Here is a 25,046-nt window from a genome sequence, read left to right on the forward strand (position 1 = left end):
TCAGCACCACCTACCTTTGTGAAGCTCGGTTTTCAACCATGACAGCCCTTAAAACCAAACACAGGGCCAGACTGACCCTTGAGGATGATATGCGTCTTGCTTTGTCAAAGATCTCTCCACGCATTGACCAAATTATTACTCACTGCCAGCAGCAATCCTCACACTGATTGACGACAGCCTCACAAATAACATGCAGTAAACATACAAGTATTGTGGTCCCAGACAGCATTCATTTTGTAATAGCCTATATTCATTTTTTTTTTCATACACACTAATGTGAATACTGATATTTTTGTTATTTCATTTCAAATAGGGCCAATTTATAGGCTACTTTGGAGTAAATAAATAATTACAAATGGCCTACTGATGTTTTTGTTATTGTATTTTCAATAGTATGGCTTTTATTTTTGCATAAATATATATGGTTACAGTAATAAACATACCGTTTGTTTGAAAACAAAAAAAATTGTTATCCTTACTGCAAGCTTACAAGAGCGATAATATCATTAAATGTGAAGGGGGGGGGGGGGCCCTAAAATATTTTCTTGGGAAAAAGGGGGTCTCAGACAAAATAAGGTTGGGAACCACTGCTATAGAGTGGTGCAGGTATGACGTCACTTTGTAGGCCAATCGGCAGTTAGCATCACACTGGTTCCCTCAACAAAAACCCAATAGGATTTTTCCATAGGCTTTTGGACTATAGCAAAAAAACAAACAAAAAAAGCTCTGTGATCATAGTAGTTTATGATACTTACACGTTTTGTCCATCAAGACAATTTTCATTGATGAAAACAACTTTTATTAATTTTCAAGCCTAAATGCAGTCACCAGAAGTAAAAAGCTAAAGGTATAAACGAACTACAACACGGTCCCACAACTTCAGCGTCACTGTCACTAAGCTTCAGACAACTCTTCAAGTTTTTTTTATCTAAAAACATTTTCCCTGAAAGTTTGAGTTAGAATAGTTTATAAGAGCGGAATTATAAGCATAACAAGGTTGTAAAAGCGGGCCGAGTTGTTCGGCGTGATGACGTTTAATGTCCCTGACAGCTTCTGTAGTCCCATTTAGCCACTTGTTAGCAGCCGACTTTTATTAAGACACGTAACAGCTTAAAAAATCTGATGTATTTTATGTCGTAGAATAAAACGGGAAAGTGCCTTGAGAGCGTGTTCACCACAGACCTTGTTTCAGCCTTTTAAAGGGGTCATATAATGGTACATGCACTTTTACAAGTTGATTGTACCGAAATGTGTGTTGGCAGTGCCTGTACACAACCATCATATAATGATAAAAATCCATCCTGTGTTTTTGTTTTAATCTCCTTATATGTTTTCCCCTGCCTCAAATTGAGCCGTTCGTTTTTGTGACGTCAATAAAACGGACGCCCCTCCCACGATTGATAATTGACAGCAGGCTTTTCAACACAGACCCGCCCTGAGTGAGCTGTCATCGTAGTCCGTCATTGGCTGCGTTTACATTTGTTCACATTAAAGGGTTAGTTCACCCAAAAATGAAAATGATGTCATTAATGACTCACCCTCATGTCGCTCCAAGCCCGTAAGACCTCCGTTCATCTTCAGAACACAGTTTAAGATATTTTAGATGTAATCCGAGAGCTTTCTGTCCCTCCATTGAAAATGTATGAACGGTATACTGTCCTTGTCCAGAAAGGAAATAAAGACATCATCAAAGTAGTCCATGTGACATCAGTGGGTTAGTTAGAATGTTTTGAAGCATCGGAAATATATTTTGGTCCAAAAATAACCAAAACTACGACTTTATTCAGCATTGTATTGTCTTCCGGTTCTGTTGGGGGACTCTCGGACTAAATCTAAAATATCTTAAACTGTGTTCTGAAGATGAACGGAGGTCTTACGGGCTTGGAGCGACATGAGGGTGAGTCATTAATGACATCATTTTCATTTTTGGGTGAACTAACCCTTTAAGTAGCCTCTGTATCTGGATAACCGATCGGATTTCTATTTCCTGCATAATGTAGGTCTGTGGCACGACACCAGATTAAGAGTAAAGATGATACAAATTAAACAATGTCCCAATTGCTTTCACTCACTCCAGTAATTAGATCAAATTAATTTTTTGAACCGAGGAATACTTCCAGAGTGGATCATACAAAAATAACTGGGTTGATCATGGTAAAGTCACATCGATCATCTGAGTTTAAGTTTAAGCTTATAGCGTGCAATGACTATATTGACAGAAATGGGAGATTGATAAACATGCTTAAACAATAAAAACATTCAACATTTTAAACATGAAAAAATCAGATTCCGATTATTCCTCTGGCAAAGCAGCGTGCAGCTCTTCATTAAGATCACGACTGACTGTGATTGTACAGGCGATCGCCTCGTTCAGATAATGTTGCAAAATTAAAATGAAAAATGACACACATAGTATCATGTAAGTCTAAGATTGACGTTTATTGTAAGGTTCAAATAAGTTTCATTCCTTGTCTAGACTGCGTCTGGCTATTATTTTCCGACAGTCACGCAGGGAGACTGGGCGGGGATTTAAATTACGTCCACCTGTGAATGCAGACACGATGGCTGGATTGCGTTTACACTACAACATTCCGATCAGAAGCACGTTTACACTTGTCTTTTCAATGTGTATGTGGACAACATCCGGATACAGGTCGCATGTTAATGCCAAGTGTAAACGCAGCCTAAGAGATTGTGGAGTTCTGTTCTTGGCTGTCATAAGGAACACAGCAGACATTTTAATGTTCCTAAATTCGAACCGCTGAAGACGCAGTTGCTGAGTTTTATTTTTGAAGGGAATATTCCCAACGATCTACGTAAATGCTTTTATGTTTGCGCTAATCAATTCTCACCAGACTGCTTCATAAACGAGCGTCAGTGTAAATCTGGTTTTGCTAAGACGGTCCTGAAAACAGAATCGGTACCAACTATTCGTGTTCCCGCTGCACCTCCAGACGGGGTGAGTGTATGTTTTTTTAACCTTTAAAGGGTAACTAAACCCCTGGTCAAAGCCTGACTCCACCCACTGGCAATATTTGAAAAATGCTGGAAAAGTGGGCAGAGCCCAGCGGAGATAGAGGCGACGAACCGAGGGCGGGGCTGAGCGGGGGGGCGTGCACCTGAGTCCCGCAGTGACAGCTGCTGTCAAACTAGCTAAAACGGAGTGACAGTGACCCAAGTAGCTTTGCAACAGAGCGGTCATTTTAAGTCGAGAACTTTTCTCCCCCACCTTCACCTGAAGTGGAGGAGGGTGAATTGTCTGTGGACACCAGCTCAAAATGCAGTCTTAACTCCCGCATCGCTATCGGCATCCGATTATTCTTATATTCAGTCATTTTGAGGTAATTTTTTCCAGGATTATTATTACTATTACGTTCATTATATTTTGCTGCTATGTGAAAAAAATAATCAGCAAATCGCGCCGGCGCGTTTGTCGACACCAGAGGATTAATTAACTTTAGCCTAATAAGAAGGAACATAAATTGTGATTAAAAATATATGCTCACTCACATCATGACGCCGCTGCGGTGGTGGAGTTCATGCAGGAAGAGCAGCGTTTGGCAGCGCGAGCTGTGTGGAGAAGCCCATTTCCACCTCCATTGCGTTGGAGAAGCAATCCCACGTAAAATGCAGGTTGCAAACTGGAGCGATAGGCGAGATTAACTACCTAGGCTACACAAAATAATCTAAATAACTATATAAATGCTATGCTAACTATATGCTAATATATATCTATCCGTTTTCAATACTCGTAATTCCAACTCCTGACTTGCTACAGTAGTTTTTTGACGGAACCAGATGCTTTTATACCAGGGGCTGCCAAGAGCGTGGTGAGCTCGCAACAAGGGCGTGACAGAGTGACGTCAGAGAGTATTCTACGTCAGAGAGTACCCCTACTGCAGGAGCTTTCCGTTTCACCTGAAGAGGGCAGCACTCAAACGATTTTACACCATATATTTGAAAAGTAAAACACTTTATACCCAAATGTCAAAAAATGTACTCGAATCAATGAACAGCATTTATGAAGCTCCATTCTTACAGATAAGTAACTAAAAAAAGTTGTTTTAGTGTTTAGTTACTCTTTAAGTATTAATCTTTGCAAATCGCTTGCACGCTTCACGATGAATGCGGCTAATGTTTACACTCAGGGTATATTACGGCATGTAATAGGCTACCAAACTCATGAGACACTATTAATATAGTAAAACAAAGTGCTTCGAACACACACAACTCATCAGTATTGCATTAAACAATGTTTATACTCAAAACCGAAATGTATTGTAGTTACCTGAAATGAAGTATAAAAAGATGACAGAATAAATAAAACGAGCGCTTCAGTGATGGCTTCCTGGTCGTTGTTTTTACTCTTGAATGAAGCACGTCACGTGCGCGCGGGCTACTACGATGACGGTGTTGTGCCGAATTTCGACTCCCTGCCAAATTATTACCCCCCTCGTTGAAATCAGTATCTGATTGCCTAATCCTAACCCCACCCCTTATCCTAACCCCTCCCCCACAACTAATCCTAAACCTACCATACAAGGGGGATAATAATTTGGCGGGGGTCAGAATTCGGCACCACAACTGCATCACGCTGGTATGCCAAGCGAAAATAATTAATTTAATAACTGCACATAACACTCTTCTTTTTAAACAAAGCAGAAATAAGCATTAAAGCAATGTCAACAATATTAGAAAAATAACATTTACCCATTAAATAATGCATTTGAAGAAAATTAATAAAGATAAAATCCACTATATCACACTGACGCACGTTCTCAATAATCCCACGTTTATTATGAACAACGCGTTATGGTTAATGTTTCAGCACTGACAGTTGTACATAACACTAAGATAACGTTACGTATCACTGACAAGCCTACATTTACAAAAAAAAAAAGTTTTTCAACATCAAGCTGTCAACAAACTAACCTATAAGTTACATCAGTAAACGTCTGTATCTCACTACTCTAAGTTACTCTGCCAGTAGGCCTACATAAATTACAAAAATAGATTGTGAAATAGTGACATTACATTAACCAACCATTCAGAAACGTCCTGTTCGAGCCTTAATTGTCGAACTTCTTCGGGGCGTCATCTTGTTCCGGTCCGACTTCGGTTCAAATTGATACGGTTGCACAGATGTTGTGTCCTCAGAGACTCCGGATGCCATTCTTGTTGCAAAATATACCCTCAACTGTTGTCAAGGCAACACTCCATGTGCGTGGTGTCAAAACGCCCCCAGAACAGAGGGGCGGAGTGAGCAAAGCTCATTATCATTTAAAGGTATATGCACTGAAACAGCGTGCTGAAAACAGAGCTGTTTTTGACCATGTAAAATGAGTGTTTACTTACAATACTAATGATAATTTTTAATAAAAGTATATTACAACGTTTTCATTTAGACCCTAAAGATTCATATTAACTTGTACAAAAATGGCATTATATGACTCCTTTAACCAAAATCCCATTAAAAAAACCCATTGACTTCGGGAGATGGAACCGGAAGTGCTAAAATGCTAACTAATTTCTGCGTTTTGGCCTACAAAGTGATGTTATATCTGCACCATATAGCCTACTTACTTTTTGCCCAGGGTTGTTTGTGTAAAACTTCTATGGATCAATATTTGTGTTTACACACTTGAAAGTTTTTTTCCCTTGAAAGTCCATAGTCTATCCTCATAACTACACAAAAATACAGCAAGGTTTTTAGTCTATACTTCTAGAAAATAAAGAACAAAGAATGTGCATCAGTTTGTTTAGCTTTTTATGTTTTTAATTAATTTATGAAACCACTTTAAACTTTAACATTGTTATTGTTATATGTTGCAATGCTTTCATATTTTGTGCAGCCAATTAGCTTACTTTTGATTGCACTACCTTTTAAGCGGCACTATGAAGGATTTCTGTTTTTGTCAAACAGCGATCCCTAGAGTCGCTGTAGAGTACTTGTATTTAACGTTACTGTCGTAAACACCACTCACGCAGAGCGTATCTGCACTCACGGCCTCTGCACTTCATAATAATAAAGTAGCCTACCGTGTTAGGCTTACCTGAGCCTAAATGCCAGATGACACCCATAAAGTGTATCATGTACGTCGCATTATTTCGCAGGGCTCTCAAGTTTTGAAGACGGGCAAGAGTGACATCCAGCAGACAGATACATTTTTGTCATTGGTTGTTACGTTAAATCTTACCCAGATACAATAGTGCTATTTTCTGATTGGCTATTGTGTAGCTCAACGAACAACACCAGAGGAGATGCGCTTGATTCCTGCCGGTTCCACAGTGAGAGCGGCGCGGCCAGAGTTTTGGCATATTAAATATATTACAAATAGTTTTTCAGCGTGAGAAATACAATGTGTGGCGGGAGAGCGTGACAAAAGACCGAAATGAGTGACTGTCACGCTCAATGCGTGACACTTGAGAGCCCTGATTTCGTAACAATGTCCGTTATGATGTTGTTAGACATGATTTAGCAATTTATCATAATAGTTTGCAAATTGCGCTCATTTACACTATTTACTGTTCGGTTAAGGTAAAATAGTTACTTAGTTCTGCTTTAATACTGTCTTCACATGCTATCAGAATTATTGTTAATACAAGTTTCTTAGGTAAAATTGCACATGAATGCCATCTGATGTAGTTTTTTCCACAACGGGTAGATTGCCTTGTCTTGTCATTGCATATTTACATATATATGGGATGTCTGTGAGGACTCTACAATAAGAAGTAATCACTATGTCATTTGTTGTAAAATAGGTATGGATGTTAGAGTAATTATGTAGATCGAGGTAGATGTCAGTGAAGTATGGGGTATGATCAGAAAAATGGGTGGTTTTAAAAGAAGCTTTGGTCTTTTATGTGATGTGAAAAGTAATGTGAAAAGAATGTAACAATAACATATCAGAAGAAATGAAAATAAAAGGTAGAACAAAGTAGAAAGGTATGTCCAAATATTATGATGGAGAAAAGTGCTTGTGACAATCTTGATGTTGAATTTTCATTATATGAATTAAAGACAATTGCTGGAGGAGTTAAGCAAACATCTCCAGGAAAGGATGAGATGATGATTCAAAATGTATCTGATTTGTCTTTGAATGTAAGGTACTGTCTTTTTAATATGGGGCACAGCAAAACTTCCTTTTTTGTGGAAATACATTACCCCTGTCTTCTAGCCATGCCATTAACAAGCATAATGCATACAAATAGTAGACCTATCGCATTAACATCAAATTTAAGTTAATGATTGTAAGATTGTGTATTGATAAATATTAGAAAGGAAAGGGATTATTTTGCAAGAGTGGCTTCTGTAAAGGACGCAGTACATTATATGCTCCCATAAGAAAGGCTCAAATTAATAAAGAGATGGTCGTAGGCATATTTTATGAATATGACATGCTTTGGAAGGAGGGGCTGTTAATAAAATTGGAAAAATTTGGGATTGAAGGCACAATTATTTTTTGCTTGATAAAACTGTTCAGGTAAGGGTTGGATCATCATATTCCTTTATAAAATAGATTATGGTACTCCGCAAGGAAGTGCATGTGTGCAGTCCAATATTGTTTCCCAAACTGTCAAAATAGACATAGGAAGATCTCTCTTTGCTGACGATGGAGCGATATGGAGGAGGGGTCGTAATGTATCGTATGTGACACGATTCATACAAACAGCGGTAAAAATAAGGGCCAACAAATGGAGTTTCCGACTATGTGTGACTAAAACGCAACTAGTCGGTTTTGTGAAGAGAAATCCTATCCCTGAAATAAAAGTGAAACTTTATGGTTAGATTCCAGCAATGTAAAGTAGGGGAGAGCGGGGCACAACTTAACACATTTTGGTTTTGGCTCAACTATTAAAAAAATAATTAAGTTACATTCCTCTTTTTTTTACACAAGCAACATACACATCTCTGCTACAAATGAACACTTAAAGTTTTTTTCTAGGTTGCACTGAAAGTGACAGAAGTGCAAATGTTACAACTTACCCCATATGCGGGGTTGTAACAGACAGAGGGGTTAGTTGTAACATTTGTGTGTAACACATAATTCAGTACTATTTTATTTGTATAGTTTAATATTGTTTGTCCATAGATAGATATCCATACATCCATCCCTCATCCAATCATCCTTCTATTATGGATCAATATCATGGATAGAGATATAAGGGCTGCACAGTTTTGCAATAAATAAATAAAATCATCAAATATTGCAATTGAATTATATTTGTGTGTGGCAGCTGCATTCAAAATTCCGTTTTCATTTCATTATCATTATCATTGTACACTTTGCGGCTTAGTTGTAACACTGTGCTACAACTAACCCTGCTGTGTAAAACATATTGTAAGCCTACCTAACAGTTGCTTATCACTTGCTGATATGTTTCAAAATGGTGCTATATTTTAGCCAACAAGACAGTGATTAAGGTAATATAAATTTAGATTTGGTGACGTATACACCCAAACCAGAAACCGAAAAAAAAGTATAATGAAAATTTGTACTTGCATGGTGTCAAAACACTCTTTGTCAAGTATCTTGACGAAATCTTATCAAAACTTTCCACAAATTCGTGCGAGACCGTCTTCTGGCAGCGAGAGAAAAAGAGCGTAAACACAACCTGCATGATCCTCCTGACTAACTATGTAAAAGATCCGTGTTACATTTAACCCTGCGTTTGGTTGTGCCCCGCGCTCCTCTATTTAAGAAGCTAAATGTAATTAGTATGTAATCCGTAATCTTTTCGTCTACTTAGTAGTTTTACTGATGAATCAAAAATATTACTTGAATACAGTTTTAAATAAGTATATGTTTACTCTTTACTCCAATACATTTGTGATGAGAAATGCAATTACTTGTTCTGCAGCAGTTTATTGCTGCTACAAAACAAGTGATATATCGCCATCTACTACATAGCCTATATAACTGGATTGAAAAGTAGAATTTAAAAATCACATATTGCATAAGTAATTTTTTTTTATTATAAAGTTTTGTTTTCCTTCCCTTTGCTCCACACTCCAGCAGTTGTTGGCTTATTACACTTTGATGATTCATATATAGAGTGGGATTAGGTTAGATGTCATTTGAGCGAGAAAGGTTGATGTGAGCTGTGTCCCAATTCAGGGGCTCCATCCTCCGAAGGCCGCATTTGAAGGCCGATTGCCTCACAGCGGCGCGATGAAGGCTTTGCCAATTCGAAAGATCCTTTGATTGCGGCCTACAGTTAGTGTTGCCAAGTCCAATGTTTTACCGCGAATTGGACTACTTTTAAATATTTCCCGCGGGTAAACTTTTTTTTCCGTGGGTTGGTTTCCATCCCCGTTAGTTCGATTTCGGCACTCCAACATCCCCAAAACATCCCTCATACTCCCAAATCCTGTGGAGAATTCGGCCGCCCAATGGAGAAAAGCCGATGGGCTTTTTGGGCTACTTTTGTTGCACAGACCTGGCAACCCTGTCCCCGGCCGAGGAACAGCAGCAGCCAAGAGAAATCGAGACCGATGAGCTGATCAAGATATTTAGGGAGGAGGACATGACGTTTCAGAGAGAGAGACAGGAGAGAGGAGATCACAGGAGAGAATGGAGAGATTGGTAGAGAAATAAACGTTTGGTTATTTGAATTAAAATGAGGAAATGAAACAATCAGTACATTACTTTTAAAAGTTATATTTGTAAATAAAACGAAAAAATAATTTCTTTACATTTTTTATTTTTGTAATGCAAGTTATAACTTGTAAATGTAATAAATTATTCTATAGGCTACATTTCTTTTTATCATGTAAATTAATTTGTAAATGAAACAAAATAGTTCAATAGGCTACATTTTTACTTACAGTACTATTTACAAGTATTTACAAGATGTTACGTGCAGATAAGAAAAACAAAATACAAATTTAAATTAACAGTATAAAACAGAAATGAAGAAAACAAATTTTCTGTAGACTTATTGAGCTGAGTAAGGAGATTTTGGTGGTGCTGCTGGACTGGGTGTAGCACAACAATAGAGGCCCTGGTAAAGCCTCTGCCAGCACGACATCATCTGGGATGAGTGCATATTTCCTCTGTCTACCAACAGGTTTGCAGGGCTGACTCAGGCGTGGGCTGCCAATTACTGTTCTCAGAAAGAGGGAAGAATGAAATGAAATGATCTCACATAGCCTACCCAAAAATCAAACCATAAATTATGTTAACATGCAAAACTGTCCTATATGAGCTAAACTCAGCAGGATAGTGGCTCTCCAGGACTGAACGTTGCCTATCCCTGAACTACAAGATATATTTTTAGTATTTCTATTATATACTATATATTTTTTAAAACAATGTTTAATATCAACAAATCTAATATCCATGTGTAAAAAGTCAGTTTTTCAGAAAAAGTACAATTGCCTCTGAGATGAAGTTGAATAACAATCTAAAGTACTTAAAATTTATACTTAAATACAGAGTAAATGTATTTCGTTACATTCTGTAAGAGCCATTATGCTCACGTAATGTCTATTGTAGTTCCACCAGTGAACACTGGGTGGAGTATGGGTTTCATTTGGTATAAAGGTAGCCAACGAGTAAGAGACACCAGGTGTAATGGGAAGCAAACAATTTTTGACCGTGTCAAGAACAAGAGAGGACATGATAACTGGTGATGGCAATCTGTTTGAGCATCCGAACTGAAACCAAAAAAAGTATATACATACAGTACTGGACTGAAGTGCGTTTGTTTTGGAGCCACGCGTCAGATATCCCTACAAACACCTCTGAGTGACAAGATGGTAATTTGTCGCTACACATTCCACCACTGGTTATTTGGAAAATGACACTAACAAAATTTATTGTCACATTAACAAATTATTGCTAGCTGTGTCCCGAAGTTTTTCAATGGGATGGTCTGGTTTTTGTCGCCTAGCAACCGGTGACAGCCTATATAAAATCACATGCTGGTAATAAGTAAACATTTTAATCTTAATTTTATATTTTTCTTTCATTTTTATCAATAGACACAATTACTCGATTAAACTGGAATCCATAATTTACATTTAAAAGTGTAGTCTGGCAATTTCGTCTCCGGCGCGCAATGAATTCTGGGGTAGGCAAGGCTGTGAAGGATCCTTCTGATGTAGCCTATCCTGCATTCACGGGAAAAAATTTGCAGGCTGTGTTTTGAAGGACCTTCGAATTGAGACAGCCTTCGTCGCGCCGCGGTGACACAATCGTATGGGATTAGAATTGTTGCATTATTTCAAATAATGCGTCAGTGTAAATCTGGTTTTGCTAAGAAGCTGCTCCTGAAAAAAGTATCGGTACCAACTATTTGTGTTCCTGCTGCACCTCCAGAAGAAGTGAGTGTATCGTTTTATTAACCTTTAAATATTAATCTTTGCAAATCGCTTGCACACTTCACGATGAATGCGGCTAATGTTTACACTCAGGGTATATTATGGCATGTTTTCTATGTAACGTTACAACGTTCTTAATATAATTCATAATCCCACTGTTATAATGAACAACGCGTTATGGTTAATGTGTTAGTAAAAACTGTGTACGCAGGTGTACATTACGTGACATTACGTTAACCAACCATTCAGAAACGTCCTGTTCGAGCCTTAATTGCCGAACTTGTTCGGGGCCGTCATCTTGTTCCGGGTCCGACTCCGGTTCAAATTGGTATGGTTGCACAGATGTGTCCTAATGAGAATTTTTAATAAAAGTATATTACAAAGTTCTCATTTAGACCCTAAAGATTCATATTAACTTGTACAAAAATGGCATTATATGACCCCTTTAAACTGTTTAAAAGCAGATCTCCTAGAAGTGGTAAATGGGAGTTTCAAATGGGAGGTTTTTTCCAAACTCCCTGAAAATTGCAGTTGTCAAGCCCCTCCTGAAAAAGACCAATCTGGATAAGAGCAAATATAGACCGATCTCAGATCTTCCTTTCATAGGCAAGATCATTGAAAAAGTTGTCTTCAATCAGCTGAACAAATTCTTAAGCTCGAATGGATACTTTAACATTTTTCAATCTTGTTTCCGACCACATCATAGCACAGAGACAGCGCTCATAAAGATAATAAACGATATTCACTTAAATACTGATACAGGCAAACTATCAGTGCTGGTACTACTCGACCTCAGTGCTGCATTTGACACTGTCAATCACAACATACTTCTTGACAGGCTGGAAAACTGGGTCAGGCTTTCTGGGATAGTCCTAAAATGGTTCAGGTCACACGTAGAAGGGGGTGGTTATTATGTGAGTATGAGACCATAAGTCTTAATGTATATCCATAACATGCGGAGTACCCCAAGGCTCAATTCTTGCGCCACTCCTATTCAACCTGTATATGCTCCCACTGAGCCAAATAATGAAAAAGAACCAAATTGCTTACCACAGCTATGCAGACGATCCACAGCTCTACTTGGCTAGCCCTATCGCCTAACGACTACAGCCCCATTGACTTCCTGTGCCAATGCATTAATGAAGTCAACAGTTGGAAGTGGCAAAACTTTCTTCAGTTAAACAAAGACAAAGCTGAAGTCATTGGGTTTGGAAACAAATATGAAGTTCTCAAGGTGAATGCATACTTTTACTCTGGGGTCAAACAACTAAAAATCAAGTCAGGAATCTTGGTGTGACTCTAGAGTCAGACCTTAGTTTCAGTAGTCATGTCAAAGCAATAACTAAATCAGCATATTATCATCTAAAAAATATTGCAAGAATTAGATGCTTTGTTTCCAGTCAAGACTTAGAGAAACTTGTGCATGCTTTCATCACCAGCAGGGTGGATTATTGTAATGGACTCCTCACTGGCCTTCCCAAAAAGACCAGAAGACCGTTGCAGCTCATACAGAACGCAGCTCCCAGAATTCTGAGCAGAACAAGAAAATATGAACATATAACACCAGTCCTCAGGTCTTTACACTGGCTCCCAGTTACATTTAGGATTGATTTTAAAGTATTATTACTGGTGTATAAATCATTCAATGGCCTTGGACCTCAATACATTGCATATATGCTCACTGAATATAAACCCAACAGATCACTCAGATCATTAGGATCACATCGGCTTGAAATACCAAGGGTTCACTCTAAGCATAGTGAGTCCACTTTTAGCTACTATGCCAGCCGCAGCTAGAACCAGCTTCCAGAAGAGATCAGATGTTCTCCTACAGTAGTCACATTAAAATCCAGACTCAAAACAAATCTGTTTAGCTGTGCATTTAATGAATGACTGTGCCACTGTTCGTCTGACTGTTTGTAGGCTACTGTATTTTATTTGATCTTTTATTCTAAACTGTTTTAATTATTCTTATTTCTTTTGATTATTTTAATTTATTCTGTGTAAAGCATTTTGAATTACCATTGTGTGTGAAATGTGCTATAAATAAACTTGCTTTGCTTTGCCTTTATCCTGATGGAAATATAAAGAAGCCTTAAACTCCAACAATCTTTTGGAAACAGGGTGTTTTAACCACACAAACAGCGCAATTTGAATGAAGCGCACATGGAGCTCCATTCCTTGGGTGCAAATATCTTCAAAATGAATCAAATTCAGTTACCAACCCGAGTGTAAATCCTATCGTGATTGGTTGTAGCGAGAACGTGCTATGATTGGTCAGCTCAATGTGGCCAATATCTGATTAGCTTGAGGAAACGGATTTGGCTGCAGGTCAACTAGAAGTGTTTCAAAATCCACAAAAACCAGTGTTTCAAATCGTGAATTGGGGACACAGCTGAGGAGCATGGAAGACGTCTTCAGCTAGTCATTTTAAGATTCTTTCAATCGATTATATCTCTTGATTTAAGCCTATAGTAGTGTTTTATGATCTGTATAATCTCGCTTGCTGAATCCGAAATCGCACCAGGCCTACCCTCAAACAGTGCAGTCTTTGACTGCGGTCACGCCATCTGTGCAGTAGAAAAGCGCGGTCACGCCATCTACGCTTAAAAAAATTGCGCGTCTACACGAGGTTGCGTGGTAGGCTCAAGGTGTATGCGCTTGGTGTCGACAGACTTTTTAAAAAATATTCATAATAAAATAAATAAAATCGAATTGTTTTCTGCAAAATCCACCAGATTATTGTTCTTCATCTCACTGACTACCACTGTGGTGATTTTCATGTTGTTCTACTGTTTTATTATTTAATAATTGCCTTCCAAAGTCCTATACTGTATACCTGGCTATATAGGCATATTTAATAAATTCATAAAAAATTTAAATCAAATTGTTTTCTGCAAAATCCACCAGATTATTGTTCTTCATCTCACTGTCTACCACTGTGGTGATTTTCATGTTGTTCTACTGTTTTATTATTTAATAATTGCCTTCCAAAGTCCTATAGTGTATACCTAGCTATATAGGCATATTTAATAAATTCATAAAAAATTTAAATCAAATTGTTTTCTGCAAAATCCACCAGATTATTGTTCTTCATCTCACTGACTACCATTGTGGTGATTTTCATGTTGTTCTACTGTTTTATTATTTAATAATTGCCTTTAATAATTGTGGAGTTTGCAGAAAACAATTTGATTTCACATTTTTATGAATTTATCAAATATTACTGTATAGCAATGTAAATATTCATGACTTTGGCAGGGAATTATTAAATAATAAAACAGTAAATCAACATGAAAATCACTACAGTGGTAGACAGTGAGATGAAGAACAATAATCTGTTGGAGATTGCAGAAAACAATTTGATTTCACATTTTTATGAATTTATAAAATATTACTGTATTGCAATGTAAATATTCATGAATTTGGCAGGCAATTATTACATAATAAAACAGTAAATCAACATGAAAATCACCACAGTGGTAGACAGTGAGATGAAGAACATTAATCTGTTGGATTTTGCAGAAAACAATTTGATTAGATTTTTTTTATGATTTTATCAAATATTACTGTATTGCAATGTAAATGTTGATAACTTTGGCAGGCAATTATTAAATAATAAAACAGTAAATCAACATGAAAATCACTTCAGTGGTAGAGAGTGAGATGAAGAACAATAATCTGTTGGAGTTTGCAGAAAACAATTTGATTCGATTTTTTTATGAATTTATCAAATATTACTGTAGCAATGTAAATATTCATGAATTTGGCAGGGAATTATCAAAGAATAAAACAGTAGGCCCTAAATCAAAATGAAAATCACCACATTGATAGTCAGTGAGATAAAGAACATTAATCTGTTGGAGTTTGAAGAAAACAATTTGATTTCACATTTTTATGAATTTATAAAATATTACTGTATTGCAATGTAAATATTCATGACTTTGGCAGGGAATTTTTAAATAATAAACAGTAAATCAACATGAAAATCACCATTGGTAGTCAGTGAGATGAAGAACAATAATCTGTTGGAGCTTGCAGAAAACAATTTGATTTGATTTTGTTATGAATTTATAAAATATTACTGTATTGCAATGTAAATATTCATGACTTTGGCAGGCAATTATTAAAGAATAAAACAGTAAATCAACATGAAAATCACCACAGTGATGGACAGTGAGATGAAGAACAATAATCTGTTGGAGTTTGCAGAAAACAATTTGATTTCACATTTTTATGAATTCATTAAATATTACTGTATAGCAATGTAAATGTTCATGACTTTGGCTAGCAATTATGAAATAATAAAACTGTATAACAACATGAAAATCCAAACATTGGTAGTCAGTGAGATGTAGAACAAGAATCTGGTGGAGTTTGCAGAAAACGATTTGATATTATCAATTTATTAATATATTTTTAAAGGTCTGCCGACACCAAGCGCATAAACCTTTCGTCTACCACGCAACCTCGTGTAGACGCGCGATATATTTTTAAGCGTAGATGGCGCGGCCGCACTTCTCCGAAGCACAGATGGCGTGACCGCAGTGCTCTACGGGGGGAAAGACATTTGTAGTGGTGTCCTAAACCATAGGATGTTATTGAGTGCAGTCAGTGCACTGTGCACTCATCCCACATTGCACCGCAATAACGAGTGTAGCCTACAACCGATGCACGCTTACTAGTTTTCATTCACTCATTCAAGTGAACAGTATTAGTGGACAAATGATGAATAAGGGGTTTAGGGGGCGATTTAGGATTTCAGCAACTCTTTTTTTGGTTCAGTCCTCAGTCACGTGGAGCCGTAGCACAACCAAAAACAATGTTCTTCCGCAAAATACATGTAGTTTTGTTTTTAAAGGTTACATAGATATTGTACCTTTTCATTTACAATACGTATATAATCTGCATATGAAAACGTTTCGCCCAACGTGGGGCTCGAACCCACGACCCTGAGATTAAGAGTCTCATGCTCTACCGACTGAGCTAGCCGGGCTTAGGATATGTCGAGCGAACAGAGCTTTTTTCATTATTTACTTCAGAAAAAATAGATCCAGTGCGTAGTCTCGTATGGCGTATGTGAGATGCATCATCGCTCTCTGCCCAGAGAGAGACATTTACATTTCCAACTCAATCACAACACGTCTTCTCGGCAAAGCATCATAATATGGATTCGTCTAATTACTTGTCATCTTTGAATCACGAGTTATTTGTTGCTCCAGTTCATGTAAGGCCATTTACGAGGCAGCCGAATTTCCACAGACACATGTAAGTTTTAATAAAGTTGACAGCAAAGCATTTCATTTTCTATGTAACGCTAGTCATGCTAGATGATCAGTATGTAAACTTGTTTCCGCCGCGGAATAAAACAATTAGAAATTATTATTGCGAATTTTTATCTCACAATTCTGACTGTTTTCCTCAAAATTGCAAGTTTGCGTCTCGCAATTCTGACTTTCCCCCTCTCAATTACGAGTTTATATCTCGCAATTGTGATTTCTTTTGTCAGAATTGTGAGATATCAAGTCCAGTTCTTAGAAAAACGACCCTTTTCCTCTAAGAATTGCTGAGGAAAAAAGGTCAGAATTGCAAGATAATAAGTCACAATTACCTTTTGTATTTTTTATTCAGTGTTTGAAGCAAGCTTCTGGTTCGTGCTCGGCTCTACTACATGGCTGAAGTAGTAGCCATGGATCGATGGAATGAAAACTAACTGGTTAGTTTTTCATCGGGCATATCAATATTCAGCTTCCATATTGATGACTAGATTTTTTTAATTATCAAACCAGGACATATGGGAGTTTCCGGGTTGAATTAAACACACACTTCTCTGAAATAATGAAATGAAATATGAGCAGTTTCAAAAAGTTAGAACAATGGTTCTCAACCAAGGGGCCTTAACAAACTTCCAAGGGCACATCAAGATGATTTAAATTATTTAAAATAAGACAAAACAAGCATTAAAAATAAGCTAAAGCAACTAAAAATCAAGATATTTCTTAGTGTTTGATTATTATTTATAACAAATATACAGATCCATCTAGTTATGTCAAGCTCTAAAATATTTTATTGGGGAGAAACTGTCCACAACAAATATTGCCTTGAAGTCAAAACGTTTGAGATCCAAAATTAGAAGAAAACTTGAATTAGAAGCAACAAATGTTTTGAAGTGTTTTTTTAAGCCTAGTATGTTTTAACTGGATTCCAAGACACCTCAATTTCATTTTTTTGGGTTTTGTACTACATCAAATACACATAAATTACAACAAATGTGTTGTTGTGCATATACTAATAAAACAAACATACTAATTATAAAATAATTAAACACAGAATATAATAATAAAAACACAGACGTTACAGGTGTTGGATGCTGAAAGTAGAAGAGAATGATTTTTCTTTGTGCTTGTTTTCAGAAAATGTCCCAATCAAAGTCAGTTATGACAATGAGTGGCCAAACTGCAACGGTTTGCATCCACAGAGAATTGACCTTCGGATGCTGGCAACGCGTCTGTTCCCTCTCAGAAGAAATGGTATGACCTCTTTCAGGAGGTATGTGTAGCAGCCTATAGACATGATGACTCGCACATAATGCCATAATCTGTACGGGCCATTCTCACAGAAACGGTCAAATGTCCAGGTCATATTTACCATTATGATTTTTTGACATTTTGGCATTATTACATAATAGTTCCTTTCAAAATTATTTTATTGTTTGCTTTATTGTATGTAGAACATTCATGTATGTTCTAGTAGTTATGTTCATTTATTCAAGTTACATTTAAGTAAATTTAAAAACAAAATTATGTGGAGAATAACAATACATTGTAAAATAATTACTAAGTTTACTTAGTAATTATTTGACAAACAACAATATTTCTGTAGACTAGCAAACTTTTAGTAAGTCTAGGGTGTCCAGTCCTGCTCCTGGGGGGGCACTGTCCTACAGATTTCAGCTCCAACCCCAATGAAACAACCTGAACCTGCTAATCAAGGTCTTACTAAGCTAAACTTTCAGGCAGGTGTGTTGAGGGTCACCGTGATTTTGCCAAGTAAGACATGGTCCTGGATCAACATATTTTGTTGATCCTGGATCAACATTCTTGTCCCAAAATGTAGTCCTTACCCAATCCCTACCCCTAAACCTAACCCTACCCATCACTTTTCCCTAAAATCAGAGGGTAATTATAGGTGAATGACACTGATGTTTAAATACTTCACCTTGGTTCTAAGCCTAAACTTGACATAAACTGTAAACTTATCCCTCCAATCTGATTGGTTAATTGGAAAGTTGATCAACTTGAAAGTTGAACTTTCCAATTAACCAATCAAAATTGGTAAAATCAAGTTCACCTGTGTTGAGGCAAGTTGGAGCTAAACTCTGCAGGACAGTATCCCTTCAGGACCGAGTTTGGACACCGCCGAAGTAAGCAGATCCGGATGTGAACAACTCAAAATGTGTGTTACCCCAAACTAGGAACTTGCCTATTATTTTTTTCATTGTCTATGTATTAGTCTGCACTGCCATCTAGTGGTCATTATACAAAGCCATCATAAATGGTAGAACATGACAACATGCTACATAAATTTAAGACAATTTTAATGTAGAAGTTTCTTAATTCAATTCAAATTTCAATTCAAATTTATTTGTATAGCGCTTTTCACAATACACATTGTCTCAAAGCAGCTTTACAGAAATTGCATAAATATTTGCATTGAAATTGCATTAATAAAAATTATAATAGGGCTACGGTCACATCTGTTGTGATAACACTTTCTATTGTTAATTTTTTCTTATGCTTACATGCACATGAGGTGCTTTGGGTGTGAGAGATGTGACATCTCTGTCTCTGTGGCGCAATCGGTTAGCGCGTTCGGCTGTTAACCGAAAGGTTGGTGGTTCGAGCCCACCCAGGGACGATAGCATCTTTTGAAGCTAGATAATAAATTTCACCTTTTATTTCTTTGAGACACCATTTGAAGTTTTGACCCTTAGCTGAATCAGTTTATACTCACGACATATATCTTTCTGTATAGGGACAGAATCAAGCCCATCCAAATGTGCGTTTCTGTTTTCTTATAGAAATTGAAATGGGCTTCCGGTAGCATGACAGATATGGATTGGGTCTTTAATAAACATAATATTTTGGTATCTATGTAGCAAGTTTATGAGACTTCCCTTGTTTTTAAGGCCCTATAGTTCCTTAAAGTCCTTACAAGTAATTTGTCAGAGTGGCCATGTTTCAATGAGGATTTCATGAATTAAATGGATGTGTTCTGAGTACCATGATGGCAGAAAATACAATTTTAAATGAAGTTCAATTAATTTGTAATCTTTATTTGTAAGTTGCTTTGGATAAAAGCACCTTTTAAATTAATAAATGTAAATGAGCTCTTAGCGGAATGGGCTTATTAGGAACAAAATGGTCAACAGAGCCGTGCCTTATAAGCCCACTTCACAAAAAAGTAATACTTCTGGATAATGATTACAGAGCATCAAATATATATTGGCTCAAGAAGATTCTTCAATATTTCCATTTAATGTGGTTATTTTTTGTTGTTATTCTGCTGCATCAGGCAGTGTTTGCTAGTTGCAGATCCAAATACAAACCACTGCTTCAAACAACAAATAAAATAAATTACGCTGGGTTATGTTTATTTATGAATCATATAATTTCAAAATACTTAAAAATCCCAGTAAAATTTAAATAATAAAGTTACCGATATGCAAGTTCGCTGTAAAACAAATAATTTCTTTAGTATTTTTTCATTTTTTATATTTACCTTTTTATTTTTAGTAAGTGCGTTTATGATATTTATATTTAAGAGGGTCCAGGCAAAATGGTAGGGTCAAAGATGAAGCCAGAGAATGCCATTTGCTCAGCATAGATGGAGTGGCTCATCCTGTTTAGATGTCCTTGACACGATAATACAGCCGGGCGTATGATAGTTTTGTGCAACACCACCAGATGGCGGTGGTATAAAGCTCCCTATTCAAAAGATACTGCGTCCCTGGGTGGGCTCGAACCACCAACCTTTCGGTTAACAGCCGAACGCGCTAACCGATTGCGCCACAGAGACAGGTGCCCAAGGTTGTCATGAAGATGGTAGTAGTAGGGCTTGATGAAAAAGTAGTTCCTATAGTATAATTGTAGTAGCCAAGTTTTTTGTTACAGATTAATTTTATTCCCATAATTATACTACAAAGATCATAGTTAAATTATTGTTGCTGCAATAAAACAACAGTAAATCTAAATAAACGACTAAAAACAATTTACATAATCTAATAATCAAAACTCTCACCATGAGGACAAAACAAAGTTAACTTGTAATAATTTTCCAAATTCTAACATTGTATATTATGAAATGCTAAATGAATTAATGCTAAATGTAGGTGGGGGAGGGGACTTGTCTCAAACCTGGTTTAGTAAAAGAGTTACAGTCTTCTGTATGACGGATACAAATAATTGTATTAGTTGCATTCTCGTTTTCTGTTGTATTTTATCTAAAGTGTTTATTTTGCTGCTCGTCGTGTTTCTGCAAACGTTACTGTTGTTAAAATAGCCGCGTTGTCTGCAGCTCATGTGGCGCTTCACGGACGTTTTTAGCGAGAGAGGCAGAAGCAACTCGCACGAAGCAGAAAGAACTTGCCTTGAAAGCAGCAATTTTGGCTCTAGATAAAAAAATATTATATATATAGCTACGAAAGTTCATTTCCATAAACAACGCTGAGTGCTTGTGGTGTGAACCGCTCCGTTGTTTTGACGCGCTACTTAATTTAATATGTAGAAACGGTAAAATAGTGCAATTATGTCCCTCGGTCCGGATCAGGACGTGGCCAGCCAATTGAGTAACACTGATATGTTTTTTGACGCGTTGTTCATTTTAATCTATAGAAAATGTAGGGTATACTAAGATTTTGGGTTAAAGCCGTTTTTTTTTTGAATAGACAAAAAATCGGTATGCATGTAGCCCGGCTAGCTCAGTCGGTAGAGCATGAGACTCTTAATCTCAGGGTCGTGGGTTCGAGCCCCACGTTGGGCGATACATTTTGGATTACGATCCTTAAAGGGATAGTTCACCCAACAATGAATTTCATCATGTACCTACTTCAAAGTTATTCTAAACTTGTATGTATATCTTTCTTCTGCTGAACTCTGAAAATATTATATTTTTATGATTATGGGTAACCAAATCATTGATAGGCCTGTCAACTGTTTGGTCACAGACATTCATCAAAATACTTTTTTTTTATGTTCCACAAAAGATAGAAATTCAACAGGTTTGGAACCACTTGATTCAATTTTGGTCTCTATCCCTTTAGGAAAGATTGACTCTGGAAGTCTGGATAATCTGAAACTATGCAGGAGTGAGAAGATTAAACAGCCTCTGGCAGAACATTTTGTGTGAAACCAGGAATAAGTTGTGGTGTTAAATAAAAGCATGGTTTTTAGATTCACGTTTTAAGAGCCTTACAAAATCATGTAATTTAATTAAAATATTACAATTTACAGTAGCCTATATGTTGCTTGTGGACTTTATTCAATTATTTCTTCTTGTATCAAAGATGCAATGCTAGAATTTCAAGAGTAAAACAGAGTTGTACAAAAGCTAGTGCAGAAATGTAACTGCCGAAAAAGTAGAGAAAAGAAAGAGGGAGAAAATGAAATGGGAAGAATAAGTTCTTCAAGCTATAGAACTTATTCACAGCAGTGCCATCTTTGACTTTTAACGGGATTGAAAGCGAGGCTTTGGGGGATAAACATACATCTCTGAGTACAGGTTGTACTGTTATTGTATGTGTTTTTGAATTGTTCTGCTAACAAAAACTCCAGACAATATGAGCTGTGGGAAATTATAAGGAACTTTATACAGCTTTTTTTTTTACAGTGGACGCCATTGAAAACACGGTTGATCTGTCCCTCACACCCTCACTTTCATATCTGTCATGGCGCTGCTCTAAATAAGGTATATGTGTGTTTATAGATTTGTTATGTACTCGCTGCAGAGGGTATATATGAATAGAATAAACATGATGATGAAGAAACAAATCAAAAAAGGAGAGCTATTTAGTATACAGTATTTGGAATCCTGATGTTATGCTAATGATATTGTAAAAATGTAGTTGTGGTAATGTTATGTTAATTTTGTAATCTCGTCAATGATCAACTTCCCTCCTTTCAGTCTTACACATGCAAACTCAATAGTTTTCAGCTCGTAACCATAAAGACGTGTCATTGTATCCTTGCTGACTAAGCGGAGGCTGCTGGTAACCCCTAACTGACAAACATTGTAAAGTAGCTTTTATTTGAAGAGGTTCTAGGAGGAATTTAGTGGAAACGGTGCAACCTTAAAACGGACATGAGCGTTGGACCTTGAGGCTTGACATTTAAAAATGCTGTCTGGTGACTTGCTGTAGTCTGTATCTGACTATGTGTGTCTGATATCACATGTTTATATTCACAAGTCAAGCACTTGTTCATACATCTTTTGTATTTCTTTGGTTTGGTATATTCTATTGGACTTTCATGCAATCAGCTTTATCTTTATGCTTGATGTGATAGATAATAAAAACTATGATAGTATCTCAATGACACTATAACCCTGGTTCAGTTGGCTTACTTTTGATTCTTAAAATTCTGAATAAAAGTCAGTCATTGAAAGTTGTGAGTATAAAAAGTGGTGAAACTTCACATTTGAAATAAGTGTTTTTTTTTGTATCTTCATAAAAGCAGGTCTAGAAACAGATCCCTTTTTTCTTAATGTTCTATAATGGTTAAAACGGCAAATCTTTTGTTGCCCAAAAAGATTTCACTTCTGACCCTTTCTCAATTAGCAAACATTTTAACAAAAGGTGTTCGTTACATAAAAAATCTGAGTTATTTTATTCTTAAACTTTTCTCAAAGGTTTAAACCTGTAGATGTCTTATAAAATCACTTATTGGAATTATGTGTACTTTCAGATAGGTCTCTCACTTCCTGTCATTTCCACATTTGTGCAATATGTTGGCCTACACATTGCATCACATTTCCTGCCTTGTACTGTTTTTGTTCCTTGAAAGGTTTGAAGCACAATGACACATGGTGACCCGTTGTTCTGTTGGTCTGGTGGAAAAGATGCAAGAGACCAGGGGCCTCATTTATAACCGTTGCGTACGCACAAAACAGGCCCTGAAAGAGGTGTACGCCACTTCCGACACAGAAGTTGTGATTTAAATAAAACAAGCTTGACCGGAAAATTTGCGCACCTGCATGCAAACTCTGACCCAAACATTTTAGAGACGGAACAGATTGGCGACACCGATGGTGAGCGGAGGGACTGATGGCAGATGAAGGAAAACCACTTTAAGGGCCCTATCAAACTACCGGTACAATGCAGCGCCAGGCGCGACACAGGGGTTTTCTGCTAGTTTCAGCCCGACGCAGCTAGCATTTTTACGTCCTCCGCCACGTTGTTTAAATAGCAAATGCATTTGCGCCCATGGGCATGCTGGTCTGAAAACGAGGTGTGTTCGGGTGCATTGTTGGCGCGTTGCCATTATACAATGTAAAAATTATTATTGTGTACGAGCAGATCGCGCACGAGCAGATCCGTTTGCGCTCTGGAGACGCGCGTTCAGTCTTTACGCTAGCAAATTCCACCATGTAAATTGCAATCCACTCGCCATGGTAGGCCCGCAACTGGCTTTTAAAGGTAATGGGAAATTACACTCTGATTGTTTTTTGCACGTTACGCCCAAAACACACCCATTACTCATTAAGAAAATAGGGAAAACCCTTTTAGACCATGCGGACCATTTTTCCCGTCGTTAAATTAGCAAAAGTGGATTCGGACATGCCTTGACTTGACATCCTAAGTGTACTTGAGCCCTGCGCTTTAGACCATGCGCTTAGATTGTTAAAATAGGCCCCATAATCTTCATTATGAGTCTAGAAGGCCTAATCATAAATAGCCTTCAGTGCATGTTCAAAATAACAGTCTAAAAAAATAAAAGAATGACTTAAACTATGTTTTACATCTGATATACACATTTAGATTAAATAAGCCATTCTCATTAATGGCATCTAAATTACATGAAATCATTACCAAGAAGTTAAATTTATGTATTTATTCTATTAAATAGGAATATTTGTAGTGGATGTGATGCTTTTAAACACTTTTCCTGTGGTATGCTGTGTTTGAAAGTTTTAACTGCAGCGAGGATTGCTTACAGTTAATGATAATAGCAAAACTCATGGTCTGAGAAAATATTTTCGCACAAATAATGTTCAGTAATGCACAATAAGGCCTATTTGTGTCCATTAAAAATATAAAGCAATTAAAAATACTACTTGGCCAATGAAAACTATTGAGAAACACTTTCTCTGAAATGTATTTTATACTATTTGATTTATTTATTCAAAAACAAGGCAAGGATAGGCTACTAAATGATTTTTAACTATGTAATGTGACGGCACATCCGTATCTCATATTTTCCTAATGAATGTCTTGTACCGTTAAACATGGTATCACGTGGATGCAAATGATATGCAGATGGTGATATGCATAGTAAAAATAGGCGTTGTACTGTGAGCTCCACATATGTTTATTTCGGGGAGGAGAGGGGGTGGAGACGCATGTGTGGGGTGGTGGAGACAGCAATCTTTCGGTGACTGGGATTTATAAAGGGAATTTTGCACAGGTTCTGGCATATACGCACAGTTTTAAGTCTGAATATTTTTT

At 37.0% G+C, this 25,046-nt stretch overlaps 1 long non-coding RNA gene and 4 other non-coding genes across 5 annotated transcripts; 3 read left to right on the plus strand and 2 right to left on the minus strand.

Moving 5' to 3' along the window:
- Positions 1-16,249: 16,249 nt before the first annotated feature.
- On the minus strand, positions 16,250-16,322 carry trnak-cuu (transfer RNA lysine (anticodon CUU)). The gene has a single exon. It is a non-coding gene; the product is annotated as a tRNA-Lys (tRNA).
- Positions 16,323-16,381: 59 nt separating this feature from the next.
- LOC143736580 (uncharacterized) lies at positions 16,382-22,925 on the plus strand. The gene is made up of 4 exons (XR_013203494.1): positions 16,382-16,594; positions 16,958-17,042; positions 17,740-17,875; positions 21,648-22,925. It is a non-coding gene; the product is annotated as an uncharacterized LOC143736580 (long non-coding RNA).
- On the plus strand, positions 19,170-19,243 carry trnan-guu (transfer RNA asparagine (anticodon GUU)). Its single transcript has one exon. It is a non-coding gene; the product is annotated as a tRNA-Asn (tRNA).
- On the minus strand, positions 20,331-20,404 carry trnan-guu (transfer RNA asparagine (anticodon GUU)). The gene has a single exon. It is a non-coding gene; the product is annotated as a tRNA-Asn (tRNA).
- trnak-cuu (transfer RNA lysine (anticodon CUU)) lies at positions 21,295-21,367 on the plus strand. Its single transcript has one exon. It is a non-coding gene; the product is annotated as a tRNA-Lys (tRNA).
- Positions 22,926-25,046: the final 2,121 nt, after the last annotated feature.

Source organism: Siphateles boraxobius, unplaced genomic scaffold, assembly GCF_051911475.1.
Source record: "Siphateles boraxobius isolate OS27281-9 unplaced genomic scaffold, OSU_SipBor_1 130, whole genome shotgun sequence".
Classification (NCBI taxonomy): Eukaryota; Metazoa; Chordata; class Actinopteri; order Cypriniformes; family Leuciscidae; genus Siphateles; species Siphateles boraxobius.